Genomic DNA, 8,442 nt, shown 5'->3' with positions numbered 1-8,442 from the left:
AAAAAAAAAAAAAAAAAAAAAAAAAAAAAAAAAAAAAAAAAAAAAAAAAAAAAAAAAAAAAAAAAAAAAAAAAAAAAAAAAAAAAAAAAAAAAAAAAAAAAAAAAAAAAAAAAAAAAAAAAAAAAAAAAAAAAAAAAAAAAAAAAAAAAAAAAAAAAAAAAAAAAAAAAAAAAAAAAAAAAAAAAAAAAAAGTGGAGCCAGGAAGGGAGATAAGCTGTTGCGAAATACACTAAATAATTAGGAAAAATATAGCCAGAGAGGAATAAATCCTTTAAAAGCAACCTAATAACAAATCAGATATTATATCTGTCAATACATAAAAAATGAGGATGCTGACAACTCTTCATCCCACAATCTGCAGCATTAATAAGTGATGAAGTATTAAAAAAACTGGGACGCTTTGTGCCTAAAACAGTATCACACAAGGACAAGGGAATAAAGCTGAACTAAAACAAAAGACACAGTTGTGTTTTGCTGGCAAATAATGACATAAATGAAAAACAAAACTACGGAAACAAATACAGCCCCTCCAACCATCAAACAGAAGGAAAACATGACAGCCTTAGTTTTTTGGGAGTAATCAAATACAAATCATGAAGTCAGCACTATCTTATGAAAGTTCTGGATGCCGTTGTTATTTCAGAAGCATCCAGCCCAAACTGCTTATTTAAACAAAGAGAAGGAGATGGCACAGGAGTGGCGGATTAAAGTGATGCTGAGATAAGAGGTTTGGGGTACATACTATCCCAAGGTAAGCAGCACCATGAGGGACATAGCCTGAAGAGAAAGCCTTTTCCATCCAAGCCTGCTGTCATGCTGCTCTCCTTCCCCTGTGAATTCATTTCCCTTACTACTGCCCCACTAACCAGCAGGTAAGACTTCTGCACTTCTGTCACACCTAGCGCTCAAATGCCCACCACTTGCTTTTTTGGCACAGCCAACAAGTTGCTAAACCCTCTTACTCCTTCCTTCTCGCCTTTCCAACATCTGCCCCTTGCCTATATGGGGTCATTCTGCCTTCTCTTTCCTGTTCCCAAGGAAAGCAAAAAGTTATTCTTTTGTGAAACTGAAATATTCCTACAGCATAATCAGGTTTCACAAAGGTTTCCAAGCAGCACTGTTCTCTACCTGCCATCTATCCAGCTCATACCACACAAGTCATCTTAGAGCAATTTTGTATTGTTGATTTCACAGGTCCCATCCAATCTCCCTCATTTCATTCCATGAAATTCCATGGCTTTAATGCCAGAGCCTTGAGCTGTAGTAAATAAGGGAAGGAACTAATTTTTCATCTTTTTTTTTTTTTTTTGGTAGGTACAAGTCAGTCAGCAAGCCCAGTAGGGAAGTTAAAAACAGAGCAGAGATGGGGAGGGATCATCTGGTTGGTTTTTTTTCCAGTAGAACCTAAAGAGGCTGTATTAGGTAGGGCCTTATATTTCCTTTAGAGGATATGCACTAAGCAGAGTTCTACCCTGATCCCTTTAGGAAGTGGGAGAGTTATGGTGGTGCCTTTTCCCCGAGAGCATTTCTAAGCTTTCCTCATAGGAAGCTTTCCTTGTGGTGCATTCTTAAGTAGATCAAATGTAAAGGAAAATCCCAATTCAGAATTAATTGGCATACATTTTTTCAGGAGCTGGAGGGATTTTGAATTTCTTCCTTCTAGATGAACTTAAAATCTTCTTACAAACTCCTGCAATCTCACATTTGAAGTCATACCTGTTTGTAGAATCATGCAATCACAAGACCTGCAGCAAAACACATCTTTCTGATTTTACCTCTCCACCCTGTCACTCAGATGCTTTCCAGAGCAGTATCCTTGGCCCATGTTTACTCTAGCTTGTTCTTGCAGTCTTTACTTCCTTAGGTGCTGTTCGCACTTGGACTCAGTAGCTTGGAAAGCAAGCTATGTTTGGAATTAACCATTTCCAGCATGCCTGCCCACTTAGAATCAGCAGCTGAAGCAGATGCTTCAGTGATGTAAAAAGACTCCTTGTTAAAGGGAGTCCAGAACAATACTTGGCTTGGAAATGCTTCGTACCTTTGGCTCCAGGATCATCACCACCATGTGCTTGCCTTCTACTGTTCTTGAAAGCAAGCAGAGGTGTTTCTGCCATGACAGACCACTGTCCCCTTGAATCACCCTTCTGCTCTAGAAGAATAGCTTTCTTCTAAACATGACTGACCAGCTGGCACATTCACTGCCTAAGTACCACCACTCTTTATCCAGAGATAGTCACTTTTTTATTCCAGAGATATTTATTCACCTTCCGTCCAGCAGCTATCTGTGTGTATAGCAAGCTCCATCTGAGTCATGCAGTAATAATCATTTCTTATATACAAGATCCCTTGTGTACTGTATATTAATGTCTGGCTGGTAATTTAATGGCACCTCTAGGCATAAACAAAAGTTTATTAAAACAGTAAGTAAAATGTTCCCGAAGACTGGCCTGCATTTTTAATTTTCTATTCAGCATTCCAAAATACAGAGCCAGCCTTCTTATGCAAAAGGAAAGCTATAAAGTTAGCACCAAGTAACATCATTTTGTACAAGTCAGACATAGCAGTCTAAACCAAAATTTAGTCTCACAAATCCCTTCTTCTCTGATCATCTTTACCAATAACAGAATTTTGAATGGATTATTAGGAAATGTGTACAGCTCCAGGAACAGCAGTATATTGATTACTACTCAAGTTACTTGTCAGTTTTTAGCTAGGAAGCCACACAGCAGCTAAAACCTAAAACCCCAGTCCATAGTTGGCAGTGCTCTCCATAGTTAAGACTGAGTCATGCTGTGAGCACTGGGCACATAAAAGTGACACAATTCCTTCCCTATGCTTATCTCTTCATTCACAAGATGCTTATTTTACAAATGATTTAGAAGTCCAAAGCCCACCAGCTAACTTTCATCAGTAAAATGTATAATAGTACATGTGTCAGCTGGTACATATATTATTACACATTTACAGTGGGGAAGAAGGTGGACAAATTTTTTGAAAATATTTAAGCAGAAACTTGAACTTATCTTCACATTTTAGATTGAAAAAATGGAGACATGAAAAATTTCAATAGAAAAGTCACCTACTGAGAAAATTCACTGTGGAGACACTGATGAACAGGCGAGCAGCTGTGCTTTCAGCATGTCTCATTTCAAATCCCAGCCACATTTCCAGACTGCACTCCACTCCTTCGCTGTAATTTAGCATACACTAAGGACTGTGAAGCATTTTCCAGCTCCCAGGGCACATCACCACCTTCTCCATATTGAAACACAGTCCAGTGGTGCTCGACTGGCCACTTGGTTTTTGCAGAAAGATAACAGAAGGAGCATTCAGACTGAAGAGGAGGTAGAAACACATACTCCAACAGTCCCCATCGAGGTGAGCTTCCACAGCACTGTGACTTTGGGAGCCTGGAGCAAGTACAAACATTCCCACCTCTTTGCTTGGAATCTCAACATGTTTGTCATAGCCTAGAATATTTTCCTACTTGCCACCCTCTACAAATACCTGAAAGGAGGTTGTAACAAGGTGGGGGTCAGTCTCTTCTCCCGAGTAGCAAGTAATAAAATAAGAGGAAGTGGCCTCAGGTTGTATCAGGGGACCTTTCAGTTGGGTATTAGGAAAAATTTCTTTGCCAAAAGCACTGGAATAGGCTGCCCAGGGAAGTGGTGGAGTCATCATCCCTGGAGATATTTAAAAGACATGTAGATGTGGCCCTTGTGGACATGGTTTAGTGGTGGTCTTGGCGGTGCGGGGTTAACAGTTGGACTCGATGATCTTAGAGGTTTTTTCCAACCTGAATGATTCTATGATCAAGGGACTCAAGCAGTTGAGAAGTCACTTGCAAACAGCACCAGCAAGAGTTAGCAAGGAGGGAAAAGACTACAAGTATCTTGGAAGAAAACACACAGAATAAATCCTTCAGTGCCTGTATTGAATAAAAACTTGGCTTGTAAAAGATAAAAGCATTCATTGCACATCAACTGCCTTTTTTTTTTCCAGTGGCATTCTTCAGTGTTAAACACAGTACAGCTTTTTATTTTTAAAAAAAGTTTTTCTCATATTTAACAGACAATCTAATATAAACAGATTTGTTCTTGACCTGTTAGCCTTAACCTGCAGAGACTGGCTTGTAAAAAAAAAGGACTTGTAGTTTTTACTGTCTCGTTCAAGATTACATGTCAAAGCTTTGAGCATTCATCAGTAAGCATAAGATCCCAAGTCTTGCACAAATATCTCAGGGGTTTTTTGTCTATCAATATTTGGTGGCACTGCTCATGTGAGAAAAAGCAAAAGATAAGGGTCAGGCAACAATGCCAGTGTAACTCTGCACTTTGTGGTATTTCACATCTCCAGTTAAAACATCAGGGCTGATAATGTTATCTGTTATAAAATGCTGCCACGAAATATTCAGACATAATGGACTATATATGAAAACAAGACCTTGCAGGATCTGGCTCAGAACTTAAAATTAGGCAAATTAACACTGCCTTTGCAGCCTTCAGACTCAACTCGGCACTAAGTCCCTGAAATCCTCACGGAGGTCAAGGGGTCTTCCACATGGGATGCCAATTCTTATTCAAACCATTCCTTCGTATAAGACATTCACTGTAAGTCTCTCTTCTATGTCTTTCCTTCTAGAGATGAAGATGACTGTTTAGGATCCTTACCATTAAAGGCAAGGATTCATTCTCATTTTAATACTTCAATCTCCACAGTTGCAATTTAATAAATTCTTAATATTGCACTGTCTGTGCAAGGTCCAACTTTTATCTCCTCTGCATAACAACTGTGAAGATACAAGGGCTGAAATTTTAGCCCCAGTTCAACAGAGCACTCACACGCATATTTAAGGGGCTTGCAGCTGGTGAAGAGACTGATTTACTTAAATGCTCTGCTGAGTTAGAGACCTATGACCTTGTATGATATGCAACTTTAAGTTGAGTTAATAGCAGTTATATATATGCAACGACATAAACCACTGGCTTTTCATTCCAGGAATAGAAAAGAATGAGAAAAATGTTGGTCAGAGTCTGGAAGCTTTGCATATTCATACTTCTTACAGTTGTTAAGTGTTTGAAAATTCAGGTAATGAGCATACAATACTCAGGCTGCCTTTCTATTGCTTGGGGGTTTGCTATTCTAGTAATATCTCTACAGAAACCATTCTATCAAGACAGGGGTTTTTTTGCCCTCAAATTGAATTAGCACTTGTACATTGAAGTTTTCAACATCACCCATAAGATTTTTCAACTTGTCAAAAGAATCTGCATGGTCTCTAACCATGAATAAAAATGATTTCAGATATCATCTTTATTTCAAGTTTTATTTCCTGGGATTAATCTAATTGATTGTGCTGGTGGCTTTTTAAGCAGCTGCTGAAATAAACAGACCATTCGTCTTTCTATGTAAACATATGGGTACCTGGTTTAATTACAGTTCATACCAGTGCTGAGTAGAAAAAAAAATAAACAAACAAACAAAAATACCCCATTTTCTAAACTGATACCATAAATCTGAAATTATTATTGTAGCAAAAAAAAAAATTGGTTAATTTTCCTCTTACTGATTTTAATAAATCTTTTATTATATACACCAAAATATAAAGTTCAGTAGGTAATATATAACCTCATAATTTTTTATATATATATATCCACATACACAAGATGTGCATAATTTTCTGCTTACCTCATATAACTAGCAGTAACCCTATAAACTTTTAGTTCGACACAATTCTCATTTTTTTGCTTAGCAGACCTAACCTTGTTTTGCATTTTTTATTACAGTCACATTAACCCTGTTCTATGGCTTCATAACAGACCAGAGTATAAACCAAAGGCTGTAGGTAAAATGCAGTGACATGTACAACCCTTTGGCTTTAACACACACTTTTACTTCCCCCAGACACCTCTAGTGAAGAAATTAGCATTGCCAACAGGAAATAAAGGGGATAAATAGATCCAAATAATTCTTCTTAAACTCTTTTGTAAGAATTATTTAATTGCTCTTACATCCTTAAACATCTTGATTTTCTTAGCTATTCCCATTACATAATCAAAATATCATGGGCTGGCATGGAAATAAAATAAGCATAAGCAGGTAGAGCCTCTAGTGCTGGAGTGGAAGTGGGCAAAAAGAACCATTTCTGTAATAAGATTCTGGAAACTCATAGGTACATACAGGATCAGTTATTAATGCCTTCTTATGAGTAGATAAGCACTATTCTTAGCATTGTGCATGTGCAATACAAATGAAATATTAATAAGCAGCACACTGTCGTGTCCAAAGAAAAGGAAAGTTGCATAGATAAGACTTAGAATCATAGAATCTTTTAGGTTGGAAAAGACCTCTAAGATCATCGAGTCTAACTGTTAACCCAACACCACCAAGATCACCACTAAACCATGTCCCCAAGTGCCACATTTACATGTCTCTTTAATACCTCCAGGGATGGTGACTTCACCACTTCTCTGGACAGCCTATTGCAATGCCTGACAGCCCTTTTGGTGAAGAAATTTTTCCCAATATCTAATTTAAACCTCCTCTTGTGCAACCTGAGGCCATTTTCTCTTGCCTTATTGCTTGTCACTTGGGAGAAGAGACTGTCCTCCTTTCAGGGAGTTGTGGAGAGTAATAAGGTCCCCCCTGAGCCTCCATTTCTCCAGGCTAAACATCCCCAGCTCCCTCAGCTGCTCCTCATCAGAGTTTTGCTCCAGACCCTTCCCCAGCTCCATTGCCCTTCTCTGGACACACTCCAGCACTTCAATGTCTTTCTTGTAGTGCAGGACCCAGAACTGGACGCAGCACTCGAGGTATGGCCTCACCAGTGCCGAGAAGAGGGAGACAATCTCTGCCCTGGTCCTGCTGGTCACATTATTGCTGGTACAAGGCAGGCTGCCACTGGCCTTCTTGGCCATCTTGGCACACACGCTGGCTCATGTTCAGCTGCTGTGGACCAGCACCCCCAGGTCCTTTTCTGCTGGGTCACTTTCCAGCCACTCTTCCCTTGAGCCTGAAGTTCTGCATGGGGTTGTTGTAGCCCAAAGGAGGAGCTGGCACATTGCCTTGTTGAACCTCATAGAATTGGCCTTGGACCATCAATCTAGCCTGTCCAGATCCCTCTGTGGAGCCTTCCTACCCTCCAGTAGATACACACTCCTGCCCAACTCTGTCATCTGCAAACTGACTGAGGAAAACAGTGTCAAAAGCATTACTAAAATCCAGGTAGACAACATCCACAGCCTTTCCCTCATCCACTAAGCAGATCACTTTGTCATAGAAAGCGATCATGTTCCATTACAGAAGATCACTTGTTCCACTACACAGAGCCTTAGCTTCTCCCTTCTCTACCCCTCTCCAGCCAGGCTGCTTCACCAGCTTCCTGCCCCAAGCTTTCAGTGCACTGCAGCAGCACATACACATGATGCACTACAGCAAGGAAGGGAGCAAAGCTGAGACACCTGCCATCAAGCACCCCACAAGAGTGGGGAAGAGCAAGTGACAAAGTGAATACTTCACTTTTCAGGCTGTTAGACGACCTTGGAAAGAGAAGAACACTGTCAGTGTAACTAAGATATGTGAGGTGTGAAGAGCCTTTGGGAACCAGAGCAGAAGAAAATCAGTCATTGTCCCCACACCACCAAATGGACAGGTATCTCAGAGCCAGGAAACCAAGGTCCAGAGTCATCTATGCACAGTCACCACTGCTTCAGTGATGTAGTTTACTGGTAGGAGAGCAGAAGGACTCCAGAAATGCAAACCAGCCTTGCAATTTCTCTCTAAGAAAAGAGTGGGGAAAAAAGAAAACAAAAAGGAGCCCTACAATTTCGTTATACCGAGAATATCTGGTCAGCAGCAACCACCCTGAGCTTGAAATCTTAAATATTCACTTAAATATTCAAATATCTTTATATCAAATATAAAGGTATCCTAAATATCTTAAATATTCACTTTGTCCTACAGTATCCTGGTGCATCATTTTTTCTAAAAGCAAAAACCATGCCCTAAAGGCTGCAAAGGCTTGTATCTACCCAGACACATTCAGTCTGCCAAACTTCATCCCCATCTCTTCACTGAGTTCAAGCTCTGCTCCCTGGGAGGACTGCAGAGGAAATTAGGATAGCAACATCTCTCTGCTGTTCTCAGTCACATACCAGATATAGAGAGCAAACTGAAGATTTCCTTTTTAATGATGCATGGATGAATATACTACCGCAAGTAAATAGAATCTGGCACTGGTAAATTTATCACTACACTGACAAAATATTTCAGAAAGACAACAAAATTGCAGAAGAGGCACAGCCAGGTCATTGGCATTGCTTGATGAAAGTAGTTATTCATTTAATGACAAAAGTAAGCTATTCCCATTTTCTCAGATCAGTATATAATTTGGGGGGCTGTCTATCTTGGGATAGCCTATTTTTACCCTTAACGAAGGAACAT

This window comes from Empidonax traillii, unplaced genomic scaffold (genome assembly GCF_003031625.1).
Source record: "Empidonax traillii isolate 1590-97213 ecotype Southwest subspecies unplaced genomic scaffold, ASM303162v1 scaffold293:size840699, whole genome shotgun sequence".
Classification (NCBI taxonomy): domain Eukaryota; kingdom Metazoa; phylum Chordata; class Aves; order Passeriformes; family Tyrannidae; genus Empidonax; species Empidonax traillii.
The sequence above is the reverse complement of the archived record's forward strand: the minus strand, read 5'-3'. Positions refer to the sequence as shown.